This window comes from Pseudorca crassidens, chromosome 7, assembly GCF_039906515.1.
Source record: "Pseudorca crassidens isolate mPseCra1 chromosome 7, mPseCra1.hap1, whole genome shotgun sequence".
In the NCBI taxonomy this organism is placed as follows: Eukaryota; Metazoa; Chordata; class Mammalia; order Artiodactyla; family Delphinidae; genus Pseudorca; species Pseudorca crassidens.
The window spans coordinates 28,412,512-28,434,420 of NC_090302.1; the positions used below are offsets into that span (position 1 = coordinate 28,412,512).

The 21,909-nt window shown below is 36.0% G+C and overlaps 1 long non-coding RNA gene across 1 annotated transcript in view; it reads left to right on the top strand.

The window, feature by feature from the left end:
- Positions 1–21,909, top strand: part of LOC137227613 (uncharacterized) — a 435,344-nt gene that overhangs the window by 116,291 nt on the left and 297,144 nt on the right. Inside the window, exon 3 of the long non-coding RNA XR_010944933.1 lies at positions 1,646–1,719. This is a non-coding gene — a long non-coding RNA (uncharacterized lncRNA). The remainder of the gene's footprint in view (positions 1–1,645; positions 1,720–21,909) is intronic.

The window sequence follows — 21,909 nt, forward strand, 5'->3', positions numbered from 1 at the left end:
GGATTGGGGGACAAGGAGAGATTGCTGGCTTTTCTACATCTCTGTTAAAATATTCCTCAAGAGCATCCAATTCCTTTGCTCTGATTCTTTGTCACTGAGCGACCTTCTGATGACGCATTCATTTTCAAACTACTGAAGTCTCCTGTGTCTAATACCAGGGAAAGAGCGCCCTGAATTTGTTGGAAGTATTTCTTCTTCCATGATAAATTAACAAATCTGCTAGTGTCTGCTTTACCACCTATCTCTTGAGAATTTTGTTGTTATAAACCAGCCCCTCAGAGATCAGTTCCAGCCCCTCAGAGATCAGTTAACTCTTGGCACACTGACAAATTCAAATTTCTAGGACAAAAAAGGAAGAAACTTTTGGAGATGATGGATATAGTTATTACCTGGATAGGGGTGATGGTTTCATGGGTGTATATATATATGTCAGAACTCATCAAGTTGTATACTTTAAGTATGTTCAGTTTTCTTGTGTATCAATTATACCTCAGTAAAGCTGTTTTTAAAAAAAAGAAAAAAAATCAAGGAACAGACTCTGGGCTCTGTAAGATCAACAGGCTCTGAGGCTTATTCTCATATGCATGTTCTAATCATGACTTGTTCCTGGTGCAACTGTTTGATACAACAACAGCAGTAACAAATTTGTGAGTGATTACCATGAGTTAGCCAATATGCTGAGTATGTTCTCCTATATTTAATTATCTAATTAGCTCTTTGCCTTGTGAGACAATTTCCAATTTACAGGTGAAGTAATAGAGGCTCAAGGTAATAAAATAACTTGGTCACACAGTGGTATATTTATGGTTTGAACCTAGGCTTATCTGACTCCAAGATCTTTATGGTATTGCCTGCTGTCTCTCTCTAAGTTATTAAATGGGTTTTAATAGAGATCCTGTCCTTTACTAGTACAACGACTTCATGGTAAAGAAAACTCCTACACTGTGAACAACCTAGATGTTAACAGTGGAATAGATCTCACCAATTAAGACAATGGAATATAAAATGTAATACCTAGTGATTGAATTGATTTTGAATTTCTTAATAGACCTCTATTTGACTAAAAGATTTTAAACTGTTAATCAACTCAGCCATGGATGGGCTGGGATGATTGTCTGTGGCTTAATTACTCCAGCGTCCTCCACATTGGCAGTCATTTCACAACTACATTTAAACTTGACTCCATCACTTGGTGCTGTGAAGGGCTACCAAATTTACTATTTAGGCTATAAGGTCTAATAAAAGAAATAGTCAAATAAATATAATTGTAATGAAATGTGTTGTTACAACCATCTGGACCAGTTGCTGTGGGAACCTTAGGTAAGAGCAATAAATCACCTGGGCTTATGGGAGAGCTTTACCAGTAAGGAGCTCTCAGTTGGCTCTAGTCTTAAAGGATAGATGAGTGTTTGCTGGGTGAAGGATTGAATAGGGGAAAGTGCTTTGCAGGCAGTAAACCCAGGCTCTACAAGGCATTAATGTGTAAAAAAGTTCTATAAGACCATAGAATGGTAAGAAATGCAATGTGGTAGGTTTTTATTTGTTTGTTTTTGTAATTATGCGCATGTTGGCTAGAGGTTAAGACAGGTGGCATGTAAGGGAGAGCCAGATCACGGGAAAGTGCTTGACTCTCTGTTGCTTACAGGTTTTTTCTCCATGAGTGATTTCAAGTCTAAAGGAGGAGACTCAACGAGACAGACGTAGGTCCTCCATCATCAGGTAGGGTCTAATTTTTAAGTCTGATTGTCTCAGCTTTCTGGACTTCGATTAGCTTCTGCTTCAGGTCATGTTCAGTGTATGCAGTGAAAAATGGGATGGATCTTTTCATTCACACTGAACATTCTTTAAAGAGGTTGTCAGTGTGTGCTTATGAGACCGTTGTATCAGAAAAATCTGGAAAGCTTGCTGAAAAGGCAGATTCCTGGATCCTGGGATTTTGGTATTCTTGGCTTGAGTTAATGGCAGGAATCTAAAGTTTTAACAAACATCCTGCAAGATTCTGTTACGTATATAAATGTGGGTACCCTTGTTCTATAGAATAAAATACAAAAAGATATAGTTACATTGATTAATGGCAGCTCTCATATAACTCAAATATTTTCTTCCCTTTAAGAGAAAAGAAACTACAAGGCAATATATTGATAACATTAATATAGAATTACAAATCCAGCTTCTAGATCTAGAAGATTATGTATATCATGAGTTAGGATTAATTCAATTTATGTACTATTCTTATGTATATTACAGCAGAGGCTACACAATGGAAGCCTGTTCAACCTGAATTTGCTCATGGAAGTGTTCGTTTTGGCCTATAGTCTAATTTCTCAAAGTTTAAATTAACCTCCTCCTTTAGACACAGCAATATTTCATACAAAATTTTGAATTCACATTATGCAATCAATAAACAACTGAAACTGGTTAGGGGATGCCTCCTTTGGGAAAGAATCCAGGCTATGTAGTTCACCATATACCCCACCCAGTCTTTTCCACCCTGGGCTCTTGCCTGGCCCATAGGACTAGTCTTGTCTCCCTGAAACAAGGCTCCTGCACATCTGGCTACTGCATGCCTTCTAGTTTCATTCTTGCTCTTTCCCCAGTTCTCCTCATGCTCAAGCATTGCCAAACATTGGGAGGTGGTTGGTCAGAGACCTTCACACTTCTGTGTCTTCGCACATTCTGTCCCTTAGGTTTAAAATGTCCTTGTCAACTTTATATTCTTGGTCCTCTTTTAAGAGCCATTGCAAGTATCATACCAGTTGTGCAGTCCTCCCTGACCCTTCCCAGGCTAGGTTAGGAATTCTACCTCTGCTCTCTAACAACTTTGTGAAACTCTCTAGCACCTCTTAGCATGTTATACTATAATCAACTGTTGAACATCACCACTAAACCATGACTTTATTCAGTATTTGACATTTAAAATGAATTTTTACCTAGGCTTGGTATAGAAAGGATCCTTTCAAACCCACAGGCAACCAGAAGATCTAATAATCCCAGTGACCCAACTGCTTAATTATCTTAGTAGTAGACATTGTGACATTATTTTGGAAGAATGCATAACCATTTTGACTTTATCCAGAAATGTTTGGGCAGAGTTTTTCAAGTAGGTGCAGTGTATTCCTTCTTATTTCATTACAGTTATTACACTTCTGAAATGAATATATCAGAGGAGACCTAAAAACCTACTTTATTAAAATTCTTCCTATCAGATATACTACAACTACATCTTAGCTGAATGCAATTTGTGGTAAGTTCTTAGAAGAAAATCCTATTCTATATTTAACTGTAGACTTATCTAACATAGAAGTCGCATTTAACTCTGAATTCTGTTTATTCTCTTTTTGGTAAAATAATCTATTGCCCCCTTCATAATAATTCCAGTTTCAACTATTCTCTATCACTTTCAACATTCCATTTCCTCCAAACATCATGTGAGTTATTTTTCCTTTTCTTGAACATACTTATTAGTTTCTCCCTTTCTTTTTCTGGTCAAATGCCATCAGGTTTTAATTAATTCCTTCTATAATATTTGCATGCTATGATTTTCTTTAATTTATTTTGTCTACACTCGTGCCTTATTTAATTCAAGGGAACATTTGGGGAATGGATATAGTTTGCATAAAGGATGCTTCACAAATAAATTATTCTGCTTCCAACTGCCAGACTGAGTAAGCAAAAGCTTGCAAAGCCATTTCTATAAAGTCTATCTGCAAACAATGAGAACACTCCTGATTAATGTAGGCTAAAGCTACACTGAAAGTCATTAGTACACTTCAGTTGCACTTGCCCACTTCAAGTTTTAAAAAGTGACGCTGAGTTTGAAATTACTTTTTCAGCACCAATTTTAAAAAGAATGCATAAATCTGGCCTTGTTTGGCTGATAGCTCTCTGTCCAGATGGAACTGTGATTGTGAATTTCTAGAGCATTACAAGCTTGGAGGTCCAGTGATTGTACTATGATGTTTCACAAATTAAATTTCTCTCCTTTGTGAGTTGTTGACAATATGATAGCATTTACTTTATTGAAAATAACTTCAATTCCATTAAAATTAACTGGGTGAATTAATACAAAGCATATTTTTTGGAAGGTATTAGGAGACAGAGATGAGCCTAAGGAGAAGGAGAGCAGGACTGGAGGAAGAGGTACTGGTGTGAAGTGACACAGAGAGGGGAAAGTGTCTGATTAGAGGTCTCCAAGAGGGAGAGAGAGAGAGGATACAGAGGGGGTGCCAGGCTGTAATGATTTTTGTTCATTTTTTTTACTCTCTATTACCTCTATTTTTTTCATAAAACTTTACAATTTGATGTTTTATAAACACTTATGTAATTGCTTATTATCTCTCTCCTGCAGTAGAGTGTAAGTTCTAGGAGTGCAGAAACTGTTAGTTTTATTTTCAAATATATACCAGGCACCTGTCATGGTGCTGGTAAATCGTAGATTCTGAATAACTATTTGCTCCATAAAATAAGAAAGGCTGAAAAGTTAATACATTTCCAAGTTCTGGAAGTATATGAGCCATGAAGATCTGAGCAACCCAGGCAGGAAAGGAATTGTGAAGGTAACTTAAAGTTAAGTATTTACAGGGAAAAATGAAACAGCAGGAAGATTAGAGATGGAGCAGGGGAAAATTCTGGTGTTTTCCTACGGAATTAATATGATAACATTTAAAATGTCTTAAAATATAAACTAGTTTGTTTGCAGTAGACTAAAGTAGATAAAGAAGTAATTAATATTAGAACATGTATATAGGAGTTTTATTATATGGTGAAGGAGTAAAGAAGTAGAGGAAGTAAGAGAGGCTAATTTTAATGGTGTTATACCAGGCATAGTTATTGTGGCCGTGTTTCTGAACAAATGGGGGATTCTTCTTTTGCTTGTAATTAATTTAGGAATTCTCTTTTCTACCGAAAGAAATTTAGAACAATGTCTCCATTCAAGGTAGAAAGGCAGTATGGTGCTGAGTGACCTCCATCAAGGCTGCTCCCTGTCAGGCAAAGGATTGGGGTGAATCCCACATCAGTTTATATCAAGGTATAAGAAATAGGCTTTACTGGATAAAAAGAAATAACACAAGGCAAGATCAGTGACACAGATACCCATGTCTGCCTGTCTCTTACCACTGCACAGAATGGTATACCAGAACCAAAGCTTCCACTGATGAAGTTGAGGGTCTCACTTTTAAAGGGCAAACGTGAGAAAGTGGCTTTGTCAAGAAAGGAATAAACTGGCCAGTTGCATTTGGGGTACTGGCTATTTATAGGAGTCATCTGGGATGCTCATGCCCCAGTATCTGAAGATCTTCGGACCTATGCAATATTGCAGTTCTCTGTGGGAAGGACGCCTGACACCTGGGATGCTGAGCCTGCATGAGCTCCTTTCATTGGGAGGCTACACCAGTTTCTCAGCCTGCTTATTGTCTGGGAAACCCAGGCAGAGAAACCCAGTAGTACTTGCTTTGTGCCCTTTGACAAATTAACTTCTCAAGGTCTCAGCTTTTTTATCTTAAAATAAGAATTATGTGTATCTCATGGAATTCCTTGGAAATTTGGGTTTTATTCTAAATGAACTAGATGTATTTGTTTCTCAAAAATGTACTATAGAATCATTTATTAGTGACCACTAAAAACTACAAAATTTCATTTTCCTGACCTTCATGACTTTTTGGAAAGTACAAACAAATGATAACTCCATTCCAGACATGAGTTAATACTGGGATTTAAGTGCAGAGTGCTAGAAAACTAGAATTCTGTTTGAACTTAAATATTATTTAACATTTTTTAAACATAGTTACATGGACCTCAATATTAGGTAACAAAATGCCCAATGATCAAGACTTTGAGACCTTTTTATTTACACATTTATTGCAAAGTAATTCTGGCAAGAAAAAGAAAAGGGTGGCATGATTGTTTAGATGATGTCAAAAGGACAATTCCTGAGTTTTCTGGCACATACTAAGAGCGTATTTCTCTGTTTTTAAATGGAGAATCACAATGTCTATGTTCTTATTGCCCAGAAATAACTCAAGCAAGACAGTCCATATAGTTGGAGAGGCTAAGGATGTTCTAGACCAGTCTGTGAGGAGGGAACTCTTAGTGTGCTGTGCCGTGGAACTAACAGGATGCTTTCTTTGTACCAAGCACCATGATTTACCTTTTACACCTATCATTGTATTGCATTGCATTTTCACAACAGTCCCTGTTGTTCTCCTTTAGTGGTCCATCTGAGGAAAAAAAATAGATTACTGAAGAATACTGGGTAGCAATCTGAGAAGAAAAGATGCCTACCTTTTTTTTTATTGAAAGAATGGATTACTTTAAAAAGTTTCTGTAGACTTAAGGTCTTAAGAAATTTCAGAGCTAGGCAGCAAAAATATTTTTAAAAATAACTAAATTAGCTAAAAGATAATAGACTAAACTCTAAATAGAAGGGTACTTTAAATAAGAAAAACACCAAGGACAGTGGCTACACTCACATTGTAGTAAAAGACAGGGTCATGGTCTGCAGTGAGGGGACTGGGTCAGGCTGTTCCAGAACAAGGCCTGGACTCATCATTGTGCATGGAGGTCAGGACCTTAGAAGCTGGAGTGACACAGATCAGGATTCAATTCAGGTGTCCCTATTCTCCAACTATGTGACTTTAGGCAAGTCATTTAAGTTGTCTGAGTATTTGTTTTCTATTTATAAAATGAGAATAATAAAATGCCTCCATCATACAGTCCAGATTAACTTGGTTTGTACAAATTACACCTAGCACAGTGCTAGGTACATGAACATTCAGTAAGTGGGCTTATTGTTTTTAAATTTTTTATTGCCTGGGCAACTTTTAAAGGGTTTCTGGCATATAGGATTGGAGTGAATCTGAGGTCCCTAAGATTCCTGTGTCCCCAGTTGAGAAACCAGTGTCTTGGGACTCTGTGCCTGGCATCAGGGGTTCATACCTTAAGGGAGTGACATTGATCTTTTTTCCATTTATGACACAGAGACTCATCAGAAAGGAGACATTCTTCTTAATTCTGTTCATACCAAGTGCCATCTTTCCCTTCTCTTATAAAATAGCACATAGACTTCAATCCAAAGTCCTTGTTAATGAAAATGTGATATGAACTATTGGCTTTAAGAAATCATATGCACTATTTTAAAGAATTGGTATTGATACTTTCATTTGTATATTAACAAGCACACTGAACACATTTATAGCAAAACACAGATCTCATCTGAGTGTCCTTTGACAATAAGAATAGTTAACTCTTCATTTCTTACCATCTTTTCTCCTGTAGTAAAGGAAAGGCATTAATACTTCTGAGTGAAACATGAAAGCTGCTTTTCTGCAAAATAGATTTATAAGTACTCTGAAGTACTATAATAAGAGTGATAGTAAAATTCCAATCATTCACTGCTACAAAAGTTAAAATACAAAGAACTTACTGGAGTTTTTTTTAATCATCTTTTAAATCTACAAAGATAGTCAAAGTAGAACACTATTGGTTTTTATTTCTGAAAGTACTTTCCCATAGGGCATTATGCTGCTGTATCAGACCAAGAACTCCTTTCCATCACTTTGTGTGAGTTTTATAAATTAATGAAGATCTTGTTTGCGGGGAAAACATGCCGTTTAAGATATTGTATGTTAGAAAGAGCTCCAAAATTCATAGGTTCCCTTCCATTTAGGCACTTGAAATGCTCAGATTATACTGAAAGCTTCTTGAGGAATGCCAAATGCAGTTGCCTCTGCAAGTGAGCAGCAGAGTCCCAGAGGGTCATCTGAAAGATGTTTTGATCCATGGCTGATGTCACTAGAGGGATGGCTCAGTGTAAGACTTGAGATGTCTTCAAAGACCTAGGATCTGTGGTTTAATTAAAATGGATGGACGGAGGTGTTAAGGGGGAAATGTTTTCAACAGCTTCAAGAGTAGAATTTATTGACTTCAAAGACAAAGAAAGTAGACAAGACAATAGTCCCAGAGGATAGAACAAAATTTGCTAGTAAAAATGGAGCAGCATTTTGTTTCTTTTTAAGATCTCTTAAACATTGCAAAACAAACAAAAAGATATTCAAAGCACCCTCCATAGCTCTGGTTTTCAGATTTCTATGTTCATTAGGATCAGCTGTTACAATACAGATGCCCAAGCCAGACACTAACCCTAATGACTGAGATTTTCAGTGGGAGAAGGTAGGTGATTCTAATGCAATCAAGGTCTAAGAATAGTTACTCCATGTTTTTTGTCACCTGACGTACCAGGCAATAGGGAAAGGTCTCTGGATTTTAAGACAGTAAAACACCACTATTTTTTTTTTAATGAGGTATAGTTGATGTACAATATTGTATAATTTTCAGGTGTACTGCACAGTGATTCACAATTTTTAAAGGTTACATTCCATTTATAGTTGTTATAAAATATTGACTGTATTCCCTACGTTGTACAATATATCCTTGTAGCTTATGTATTTTATAGATAGTAGTTGGTACCACTTAATCCCTTACCACTATCTTGCCCCTCCCCCTTTCCTTCTCTCCACTGGTAACCACTAGTTTGGTCTCTATATCTGTGAGTGTTTCTTTTTTGTTATATTCAGTAGTTTGTTTTATTTTTTAGATTCCACATATAAGTGATATCATACAGTATTTGTCTTTCACTTTATGACTTATTTCACTTAGCATAATACCCTCCAAGTCTACCTACTGGGTTGGCCAAGAAGTTCATTCAGTTTTTTTTTTTTAACATCTTTATTGGAGTATAATTGCTTTACAATGGTGTGTTAGTTTCTGCTTTATAACAAAGTGAATCAGCTATGCATATACATATATCCCCATATCTCCTCCCTCTTGCTTCTCCCTCCCATTCTCCCTAACCCACCCCTCTAGGTGGTCACAAAGCACTGACCTGATCTCCCTGTGCTATATGGCTGCTTCCTACTAGCTATCTATTTTACTTTTGGTGCTCTATATATGTCCATGCCACTCTCTCACTTCCTCTCAGCTTACCCTTCCCCCTCCCCATGTCCTCAAGTGCATTCTCTACATCTGTGTCTTTATTCCTGTCCTGCCCCTAGGTACTTCAGAACCTTTTTTTTTTTTTTTTTTTGAGATTCCATATATATGTGTTAGCATACGGTATTTGTTTTTCTCTTTCTGACTTAATTCACTCTGTATGACAGTCTCTAGGTCCATCCACCTCACTGCAAATAACTCAATTTCATTTCTTTTTATGGCTGAGTAATACTCCATTGAGAATGATGTTGGCTGTGGGTTTGTCATATATGGTCTTTATTATGTTGAGGTAAGTGCCCTCTATGCCTACTTTCTGGAGGGTTTTTATCACAAATTGGTGTTGTATTTTGTTGAAAGCTTTTTCTGCATCTATTGAGATGATCATATGGTTTTTATTCTTCAGTTTGTTAATATGGTGTATCACATTGATTGATATGTGTATATTGAAGAATCCTTGCATTCCTGAGATAAACCCCACGTGATCGTGGTGTATGATCCTTTCATTGTGCTGTTGGATTCTGTTTGCTAGTATTTTGTTGAGGATTTTTGCACCTATGTTCATCAGTCATATTGGCTGGTAGTTTTCTTTTTTTGTGACATCTTTGTCTGGTTTCTGTATCAGGATGATGGTGGCCTCGTAGAATGAGTTTGGAAGTGTTCCTCCCTCTGTTATATTTTGGAAGAGTTTGAGAAGGATAGGTGTTAGCTCTTCTCTAAATGTTTGATAGAATTCGCCTGTGAAGCCATTCGTCCTGGACTTTTGTTTGTTGAAGATTTTTAATCACAGTTTTAATTTCAGTCCTTGTGATTGGTCTGTTTATATTTTCTATTTCTTCTTGATTCCATCACAGAAGGTTGTTCTTTTCTAAGAATTTGTCCATTTCTTCCAGGTTGTCCATTTTATTGGCATATAGTTGCTTGTAGTAATCTCTCATGATCCTCTGTATTTCTGCAGTTTTGGTTGTTACTTCTTTTTCATTTCAAATTCTGTTGATTTGAGTCTTCTCCCTTTTTTTCTTGATGAGTCTGGCTAATGGTTTATCAATTTTATTTATCTTCTCAAAGAACCAGCTTTTAGTTTCATTGATCTTTGCTATTGTTTCCTTCATTTCTTTTCAATTTATTTCTGATCTGATCTTTATGATTTGTTTCCTTCTGCTAACTTTGGGGGGTTGTTTGTTCTTATTTCTCTAATTGCTTTAGTTGTAAGGTTAGGTTGTTCATTTGAGATGTTTCTTGTTTCTTGAGGTAGGATTGTATTGCTATAAACTTCCCTCTTAGAACTGCTTTTGCTGCATCCCATAGGTTTTGGGTCGTCGTGTTTTCATTGTCATTTGTTTCTAGGTATTTTTTGATTTCCTCTTTGATTTCTTCAGTGATCTCTTAGCTATTTAGTAGTTTATTGTTTAGCCTGCATGTGTTTGTATTTTTTACAGATTTTTTCCTGTAATTGATATCTAGTCTCATAGTGTTGTGGTCGGAAAAGACACTTGATATGATTTCAATTTTCTTAAATTTACCAAGGCTTGATTTGTGACCCAAGATATGATCTAGCCTGGAGAATGTTCCATGAGCACTTGGGAAGAAAGTGTATTCTGTTGTTTTGGGATGGAATGTCCTATAAACATCAATTAAGTCTCATTCAGTTTTAAGTAAAAACAAAAGACACAGTTTTCATTTTCACCAAGAATTTTATTGAGCAATATATTCACTAACCAAATGAACTTTTTGGCCAATGCAATATGTTGTTGCAAATGGCAAATTTTCATTGTTTTTTATGGCTGAATAGTATTCCATTGTATAGACATACCACTGCTTCTCAATCCATTCATCTGTTGATGGATACTTAGGTTGCTTCTATATCTTGGCAATTGTAGATAATGCTGCTATGAACATTGGAGTGGTGGGGGCCTGTATCTTTTTGAATTAGTGTTTCTGTTTTTTTCAGATATATATCCAGGAGTGGAATTGCTGGGTCATATGGTAGTTCTGTTTTTTAGTTTTTTGAGAAACCTTCATACTGTTTTCTACAGTGGCTTCCCCAATTTGCATTCCCACCAACATTGTATGAGGGTTCCTTTTTCTCCACATCCTCTCCAACATTGTTATTTGTGTTCTTTTTGATGATAGCCATTCCAACAAGTGTGAGGTCATATATCATTGTGGTTTTAATTTTCATTTCTCTGATGATTAACAATGTTGAGCATCTTTTCATGTGTCTGTTGGCCATCTGTATGTCTTCTTTGAAAAAATGTCTACTCAGGTCTTCTGCCCATTTTTTAGTTGGGTTGTTTGGTTTTTTGATGTTAAGTCAAATGAGCTGTTTATATATGTTGGATATTAACCCCTTATCAGTCATATCATTTGCATGTATTTCTTCCATTCAGTAGGTTGTCTTTTTGTTTGGTCAGTGGTTTCCTTTGGTTTTCTCTCCTATCATATGCACTCATGGAAAGTGGAAAATTTTATTAAAACATTTAGCAGTGAGGTTTCTTCGAAGATTTGATGTTGGTTATGTGTGCTTTCATTCAATAAATGCCTTTTGATGACCCTGCTAAGTATAATCCAATGTAATTCCTTTTGGCAATAAAAGGATGAATCAAGTTATCTTTAATTTACTCATATTCTAATTGTAGAGGCACACAAGCAACCAGGAAAATACAATAGAGGGCATGAAGATAGATATGCACAGACAGAGGATGGCAGTAGAGAGTGAGAGCTTTAACCCAAGTTGAAGAGGGGAATTTCTCAGAGCAAATTAAGCCAAATCTTGAAAAATGATTACATAGCTAAGATAACTTGGAGTTGTCTATAAGAGCATATTTCATTCAGAATTGATCTGATAAAAAGGTCATGAAACAGCTGGGGTAACCACAAGTACTTAATATATCACTTTTTAGTATACTTGTGGATATACTTAATTAGTACCAATTAAATATAGTAATTAAGTATACACAGAGTAATAGTTGTGGAAGAAGTGCAAATAATGGAAAGGAGCAGATCACGACAGTCTTGTTCAGTAAAATTAGAAATTTAAATTTTATCCTGTAAACAAAGAACTACTGAAGGATTTTTAAAAACCAAAGTGAAAAGACCAGATTTGCATATTTGAAAGCCCCTTCTGCCGTTCTGATCAAATTATGAAGGAGATTAAAGGTGCAGTAATGCAATTGAGGTCTGAGAAAATATTATGGTAATCTGGGCAAATGACAGTGATAGAGATGGGAATGGATATGAAAGATATTAAGAAGACAATAAACAGGACTTGCAGACTTAATGTGAGTCGATTGTGAGTAAATAAATGCATGCAAAATCAACATTTGATCTGCAGAAATACTTCACTGCTGAATGTTTTAATAAAATACCCATTCCCCATAAAATGTGGGATTTGGAGAGAAAACTATAGTGGACTTGATGCTCTTGGAATCCAGAAACACTGCCCTGTCCTCTGAGGTATGGGGGTGGCAAGAACTGTGGAATTTGATAAACATGTCTTGTTTATTGTCTTCTTAATATTTTCTTAATTGGAAAATGACCTGGTAAGTGTTTTAAAAATACTAAATTTAGATCAATAGGAGAAAGATATATAGGTTTTCTCTTAATCAATATTTTAAGTATTCTGGTGTTAAGGTGGTTAACCTAGGGTCAACAGCATCTGTCGAGCACTCAACAATATTTTTGTTTAATTAAAAAAAATTTTTCCAGTTTTACTGAGATGTAATTGACTCAGGTATGTTTAATAGTCCGAATCATCAGGGTTTGCTCATGGATGGGGGTAAAGTGAAAGGAGAGAGTCTGGGGTGGTAAGTGGATGAATGGCAACACCATCAACTCAAGTAGTGGAGAGAGACAGGTGTTTGGGGAGGATCATGAGCTCCGTTCAGCTACGTGGATTTGAGGGGACCATGGGACATCCAAATGCATGTACTGGACAAGCTGTTGTACAGGTGGTGCTGAAGCTCAGGGAATGAGTCTGGGCTGGTGAAAGGAATTCGGAAATCATCACTTATTATAATGGAATCAAGAGAGGACGTGTGATGAGCATTCAAAAATATTAATTATGCAATTAATATTAAGCAGCTACTGTATTCCATGAACTTAGGAGATTGAGTGAAGGACTCTGTTCATAGGGCGTATATTGTAGTCTCAATGTAGGACACAACAAATCATGGTCTACATGCCAGATCTTTTCAGGAGTGTTGTGTGAGATGGAGGGAAGAGTAGTCATCTGGGACACTTCATGGTATGGATGAGACTCAAATTTGCTTTAAAAAAATATGGTATTTTTGCTTTCCACAATGGCACAGAAAGACACCAGGCAGAAACATATTCATGAAGTAAAAGTGTAGATACATTTAAAGGAATTAATAACATTTACTTTTCTGATTAATTGTAAGAAGAAGAGGGAAGGAAGGGGAAGAGAAGAAAGAGGAGGAGGAGGAGAAAAAAGAGGAAGAAAGAAAATGAGAAGAAGACTATTGAAAAAAATTACCTGTGGGGCTTCCTTGGGGGCTCAGTGGTTGAGAGTCTGCCTGCCGATGCAGGGGACATGGGTTCATGCCCTGGTCCAGGAGGATCCCACATGCCGCGGAGCGGCTGGGCCCGTGAGCCATGGCCGTTGAGCCTGCGCATCCGGAGCCTGTGCTCCGCAACAGGAGAGGCCACGACAGTGAGAGGCCCACATACCGAAAAAAAAAAAAAAAGACCTGTAACACTTCCATCCAGAGATAAGCTTCATTAACAGTTTTCTGAATAACATTAAAGTCTGTTTTAAAAGTGCATATTGCACAGTTGTTGCAGCTGTTTTTTGCTTTAACTTTTTATCATTTTACATAAAGTAATTATGAGACAAATACATAAAAAGGTATAAGAATTAGGTGAGAATACTAATCATAGCACTGTTTACGCTTGTCTGCCCAGCTCTTTACATTTAGTCTTTTAGTGTCATTATATTTATTGTTTTAGAATGCTAACAAACACAATAGCAAACAAAATTCTGCTATGATAAAATAGTAGCATTAATATTTTGGTATTTTTTATATCTCTGTGTATTTCTTTAATAAATATTTGAACCACACTATATAGACAATTTAATATTCTTCTTTTCCTCCTTACAGTTTAACTTTATCCTAAGCTCTTTAAATATTTATTTAAAAACTTATTCAGAATGACTGCATGGTATTTTATCATATGAGCCATATTTTTAAAAAATATTGTTAAACGTTCTGGTTATACATAAATATATACATGTATATGTATTTTCTTAGTACACCCTGGCAATATGGTAGTAAGAAATAGGTTTTATTTTACTGGTTCATGCTTCACCTGCTAGTGCAGAATCCCGCCTTCCCTTTGTTCCATCATCATTTCTGTAACCTCCTGGACATATGTATCAGATGTGCTTATTGCCAAGTCTGGCCTGCTGTCACATGGCATCTGTCATTTTCCTTGTTCCCTTGCCTGCCTGGACTCCAACGGTCCTGCCTCTGCCCCCTAAGCCAGGCTAGTTTGCTTTCTTTCACCCTCCAGTACTCACAGGTGAGCTGTGTCCCCTCTGGTGCCATACTAATGTTGGGTACCACCTAACTTTTTGTGTCTTTCTTCTGGCTATGAGCTCACTTCCACAATGTGCCACCTCTTCTGGAGGGACACTGTAATTACTGCCTCAAGCCTTCTGCACTGCTGGTCTTTTCTTGGGGGATTCTCCTACTATGGTGAGGTCAAGGTGACAAAACAGCTTTGGGTACTCTCAGCAAAAAAAAAAAAAAAAAAAAAACCCAAAAAGCAAACAACAACAACAAAGTAAGAGAGGATGTTCCCCCTTCAGAAGCAAAAGCTTTCATAAAAGTACATTTTCAAGTTCATAAAATGTAACATGTGCCCTAATTATTTACAGGGATTTTTATAAACTAGCTCTTTCAGCTTTTATTTATTGCTCTCTCATGGAATTTAGATTTACTTACAGTAGGAACTGGGCTAGAAAATACATTTAGAATGGGAAATGTTATATTTGGAATCTCTCTGCCTTTTCAGTGACTGTGGCTTTATTAAATCAACCTCCTTGTGCGTTTTTTTTTTTTAATCTTTATAATTCTTTGGGCATATATACTTTTTTTCACATCTTTATTGGAGTATAAATGCTTTACAATGTTGTGTTAGTTTCTACTGTACAGCAGGCGTATATACTTTCCAGAAAGGATGATTAGGTTTAAACTGGTACTTCTGCTTACTTTTTCTTTAGTTAAGTTCTCAAAATTCTTTGAAAAGATCCTTACTAATATTCAATAATCCATTCGGGATGTAGCATGGGATAGAAATATTTTTAGTAGAGTCACCCTGTCTCTTCCCTTTGGGCAGGCTATTAGAGATGAAGATTTGCCAACCATTGCTAAAAGGTGAATGAAATTCCCAATCTAGACCTATGTCAGCGAATTTTGGCACTAATCATTTTTCTCTGGCTTTGTCTTGGGAATCTCAACCTCTAACTAGGCCTTTTCCATCCTTGGGTTTTCTCTTAGGCGTGCTTGCCATTTTCTCAGGCAGGATGACCTATTGGTGGAAGGCTATTTCATACCTAGTGTGATGTAGGAACTGATGCAGAATCCTTGTCTCAAAGACAATAGAGCTGGATTTGGCAAGCCTCATAACCCTCCTCTCTTCCCTTGCAGACTTTCTCTAGCTTCTGCTTCAGACTCTGCTGGCAATCAACCAATTATCAGAGATCTGAATGATCTACCTCTGAGAACCATGAAATACTCTATATGCTTCTGTATAGGTTGGCATGGTGCCTGCTATTGGCCCCTTTCTCTGCCCTCATTCTTTTCTCTAGTGTTCTTTTCTAATACATCAGCAAAGTAAAAGAAGAATTGCTCATAAGCTTCTGATTTCTGAAATTAACCCATCTGGGTCAAACATAAAAGTCAGAAAAGGGTATAGTCGACAAGAACAGAAGGCACCAATAAACATATGAAAAGATGTTTGACCTTTTCATATAAAAAGAAACGCAATACATTAAAACAACTATAGAATCTCATTTTTTTTCATGTTGACAAAAATTACAAGGTTTGATAATATCTTGAGCTGGTGAGGACAGAATTATGCAGAAGCATGTATTGCTGCTAAGAGGATAGACATGGACCTCATTAGTATCAACTTGGTAACACACATATAAATTAAAACTGCCCATACCTTTTGTTGTGGGAATTATACCACCTAAAATATACCGCCTAGATACCCTCACACAATTATGCCAAGATATATGTATAGGAATATTCATTTAATGTTGTGATATAGAAAAATAATCAATAACCACAAACAGAGAAATAAAAAGACATCCAAAAGATCTGGATACAACCAGAACCTCAATCAACAGAGAACTGAACAACATGTTATTGAAGAGAATAAGGTATATACTGAAAAGGAAGGATTTCTAATATATACTACAGGAAAACAACAATGTAAAGAACACAATGTATTGTGTAATTCTGGTCTGTGGAAATAAAAATGAATCTATCCATGTGGTATTAAAATTTTTCTAGAAGATAAAAGTAAATACTAATAGTTATTACCTTTGGGAAGATAAATTGGTTGGAGAAGAGCAGCTTTCACATTTCATTTGGAATCCTCTGTGTCTTATAATGCAACTTTTATTTATTAATTATAAATGTATATGGGAGATATGTGGACTGAGTTTTTAGATGAAGATTTTATTATATAAAAGATTTTATTTATACATTTTTGACACAAAACCAAATGTGTATGTCTATACGTATTTAAATTTTTGTAATTTAACTTTTTAATTTTGAGATCATTGTATATCTGCATGCCATTGCAAGAAATAACATAGGAAGTGTTTTTTAGCATCTCTTTGTATAGCCTTTTAGTGTTGCTAAATGAGTAGTAAAGCTGTTTTCATGTATAAATGCTTACTGATTACAGAGATGAAGTTTTAAAAGTATTACTGTGTTAAAACGTGACTGGAGTGGGAAAAAGACTCTCAAACATGGCAGCACATAAGAATCACCTGGGAGCTTTTACAAAATAGTAAAGCTCAGACCGCATAACATACTAATTAGATTAGAATCTTTTGCGAAGGCAAGGATTGGACACATAAATTTTTACAAGTTCTCCAAGTAAGTCTAATGTGCAGCCAGAGTAGAGAACTATTGGCTATACCAATGCTTCTCACACTTTAATGTACCTAAGAATCACTTGGGAGTCCTGTTAAAATGCAGATCTGGTTCCATGTGTCTGGGGTGGGATCTGAGATTCTGCATATCTAACAAGCTTCAGGGCTGTGACAAGGCAGATCATTCATGGACTGCACCTGGAGTAGCAAGGGACTGTAGCATTTGTTGTAGTATTTGCTGAGACCTTGGATTTTGAAATTCATAGAGCTCTATGTGTGAATATAGAGGCTGCAGACATAGAAAAAAATGTGAGTAGGGGAATAGAGGGTAGAAGGAAGGAAGAGAGGGTAAGTGTGATGGGAAAGAAGAGAAAGTGCAGGTGAATAGATAATGGGTAGATGGATGGTTTCGGGGGTAGCACCTTTCCTTCTGTCTTTCCCTTATAAGAAAATCATTGTTCTTTGGAGGAATTTTGTCTAAATTTCACCATTATCTTAAGCAGTCCTTGTACCCATGAATAGTTGCAATTTTGAAGAAGAGTTTTGGATTTGTTCCTTGGAAAAATATGAACGCCTCAATGAATTTATAGCTCAGTTCAGCCTTGTCTGAGTAAGGACTTTAATGTTATAATGGCTCTAAATATGTCAGAAGCAATGTTAAGGGCAATGAGAGCTCACAATTAAATGGTAACAAATATTTATTGAGCACTCAATGTATGCCTGGAACTTTCACTTATACTAATTTAATTTCAAAACAACTCTATGAGCTAAGTACATGTTTGTAATTTTATTTTTGATGTCAGAAAACTGAATCTAAGGCATTGAAGCATTCAAGATATTTCCCAAGGTCACATAAATATAAAATAACAGAACTAATATCTATACTCAGATGCTTTTACTCCAAGTTCAGTGTTCTTTCCATTTAAACTAGAAGAGTTTAAAAATACAGAAATAGTAGATAGATGGAAAAATAAAGAAAAGTTTTATTGCATAATATATAGGTCATCAAAAGATGGAGACTAGTCTGTAGATTATAGAAACAGTTATGAAGAGAGCACTGAATCTAAAGAACATAATAAAAAAAGTTCAGAATATAGCCTTGAAAATTGTGAATGGTTTTGCTATTGGACTACTCCAGTAAAAGACTGAACTATTAAGAAGTAAATGTAAGAGTCATTTAGGAACCCAATACTATGTTTAGTAAGTTCTTTGCTCTAATGATTCTCTAATAGTAAAAATAATCCTTAGTTTTTCTCAGCTCATTTGCTCAGAACTGCATGATACATCGATGCTCTTGTGCAAAGCTGTAAGTACGTCTATGAGAGAACTGTACAGAATACTACCCTAGGAGTAGAGAAGATATATGCGTGTGTGTATGTTAGAAGAAACTTGTTTAAAAAAGTAATGAAGACATTTTACCATCAAGGATGTTATAGGCTCAGGACCACCATCATCTATAGCAGTGGTCCCCAACCTTTTTGGCACCAGGGACTGATTTCGTCAAAGACAGTTTTTCCACAGTGGGAGGGTGGGGGTGGGCGCAGGGGGTGGTTCAGGTGGTAGTGCGAGTGATGGGGAGCGAAGGAGAACGGCAGATGAAGCTTTCCTCGCTCACCCGCTGCTCACCTCCTGCTGTGCGGCCTGGTTCCTAAACAGACCGTGGACCAGTACCAGTCTGTGGCCTGGGGGTTAGGGACCCCTGATCTATAGAGAATATGTAAAATGAGTTTTAGATTAATGCTGAGATAGATACACTCTCATGCTAAAGGCAGTTCAAAACCCTCATGCACTTACTGTATACCCACCTGTAGTATGTTAGCAGTGGCTGCCATTAGATTCTTCTCAGCCATTACCCCAGACTCTCTGCCTTTCTGTCTGATGCACAACATCACTCTCAAGTTGCTTCTCTGTTTCTCCTCCTGGCTTTTGAACTTGTTGTGGCATGATAAGGACTTGATATCCCTTGCGATTAATTTTCAGTTCTGGGAAGATGCTCCTCTCTGATACAATCTCTCAGAACTTGTCCTCTAGCATCAGGTTTTAACTAGCTCTTTGTAATGTCCTCCCTTCCTTCATGAGCAAAAAGGCTCAGGTAAATGTATTGCAATTACAGTTGTGTTGAAGATATTCCCAACATACCTGATGCTGATGTGCAAAGAGCTATTAAGTGGTAAAATATCAAGGCTAATATTCTCATCACTACTTTCCAGAAATACATACTGACAATGTGATCTAAGGAAAACAGCAGCAAAAGGAAGCCTATTCTAGCCCATTTGTAAATTTTGCTTTACAAGTAAACCTGATCAATCTTTGTTATTGTTAAGTAATGAGTTATTGCTGAGGATGTGAAAAACCAAGAGAGGGAATCTGCCAAGAAAGATTCAAACCAAACATATACGATTGCCCATTATTTAATTCTCTTGTTTCTGTACTAGTTTCAGATTCAGGCATTTCATGAAACTCTGGACAAATGCCAAGGATAAAATTCAGTATGTTGTGCCTGACTTGGAAAACTAAATTACAGAAAAAGTCCTTCTCAGGTCTATTCCTTAAATGTCAGTGATGCAAAAGCATACTAAAATAAAGTCCTTAAATGTCAGTGATGCAAAAGCATACTAAAATAAAGTCTGCATGTATTATTATTGCAATTAGTACTTTCATTATTTAAATTTTCATTTTTATTAATTTAAAGGAAAATTCTGGCTTTATATATGTGTTCCTATATAAATAAATGTATATTAAATGTCTGAAGTAGGAATGATGGTCTCTTCCATATCTTCTTATGGAGTGAATTTTAAGACTCTTATAAAGCCATAAAACATTTGTATTCTTTTTCTTAAAAAAATGAAGGCGAATCCTTATCACCTTCAGATATGTTACAGCTCTTGATAGTGTCCCACAGTTCTTGAATGTTTTATTCTGTTTTTCTTTTCTTTTCCATTATTGTCCTTTTTGAGTTTCAGGTTGGAAAATTTCTATTGACCTAACTTCAAATTCACTGATTCTTTCTTCATCTATGTTAAGTCTAATGATGAGCCTGTAGGAGGCATTCTTCATTTCTGTTACTGTTTTTAATTTTTTTCCTTATAATTTCCATTTCTCTTTTGGCATTACCCATTTTCATCTTCAGATATGACATCAAACACTTTAACATAGTAGACAAACTTTCACAAATTTTTGTCCCTTTTTGCTTCACATTTTACACTATAGGTGCACCAAATTACCTCATATATTTCGATACAAACCCTTTTCAATTCCATGTTTAGTGAAATTCTTATCTTTCAATACCAAGCTCAAATATTACTCTGTGAAACCTATCTGGTCTGACTTCACCACTCCTTGGCATTATTATTAATAGCTCCTTCCTATGTTTTGTCAGAATATTTTCTATATAACTTTATATATTCAATACATATTATACATATTGCTATTATGTTATATTATACCTATTATATTATATTGTTATTACATCTATTGCTGGATATCTATTTCCTTTATAAGACTATATCTATTTTCCTTTATAAGACTATATCTATTTCCATCCTCAACAACAGGGAAGGCATTTTATCCATATTTACAATTCCTGGCACATAGTAATTGTTCAATATTTTATTACTTATACTCTGTCTTATTCTTAAAAGCATGGGAAAGCTTAGAATAAAACATAAGCAGAAAAAAAGAGTGATAAATTATAAATAGAAATATAGAATCCAAGTAAGTGGAAGTGCATATAAAATTTAAAACTTGAAACCCTTTCAAATAAATATCCACATATTCAGACTACTTAAGGACACAACTGAGTTTTAAACCTGGCTCTGAGCTTTCTAGAAGGCAAATAAGTAAAATGAGATACATGGTATATTAGGAAGCAAATTGCCACAACAATGAGAGATAACAAAGACCCACAACATCTCAGCAGTCCATACCATTTATTTATCATGCATCTCCAGGTCAACTTGAACAATTCTGTTGATCTCAGCTGGGCTGAGAGCTGGGGATTAGATGGGTATTGGCTGATCTAGATTGCAGTGACATATATTCTGCTTCAGGGTGCAGCTATGAGGGTCTGCTCCAGTGTCTCTCAACTTTCTTGAACCAGTGGGCTAGCCAGATCATGTTCTCAGGGAGATTTGGGGATCAAAAAGACAGGACCAATATTGAAGTCACTTTCCAAGCCTTTGGCTCTGTCATGTCCACTAGGATTCCATTGCCCAAAGTAAGTCAGATCCAATGTCAAGAGGCAGGAAAATACCCTGTTTCCAAGTAAGTGGCACCAATGAGGCACTGAATAACTCTGAATCATAATCTAATCATACATCATAAATACTGAATATATTTTAAAAGAATATTATTTAATAAGGGGAAACAAAACAAAACAAAACTTGATGTACCAGTCTAGTACACCAGTAAATATTTCTCAAGTGCTATTTTTTGTGGGAGGTCCTTAGTGATACATTATCACTGATAATATTTTCTAAGCCTATCTGGTTTTAAATTTGTATCACTGTTTCCTTAGCTTCACCTAATACAAATAGGTGTTTATGATATGGTTATTGTTTCACATGCATTATTTAATAATACCTCTATAAACATGTCAGAAAGGGAAGGCACTGTCTTTATTTCCATTTTATAGATGAGGAAACATTACTCAGGGATATTAAGTAATATTTCTAGTACCAAAGATTTAATAAATGACATAATTTAGGTATCACAAAATCCTAGTTCATTCCATAATGTCATGTCATTTTTCCAAGGACTGGAACTGCTTTACTTCTGAAATTGATAATGATAAT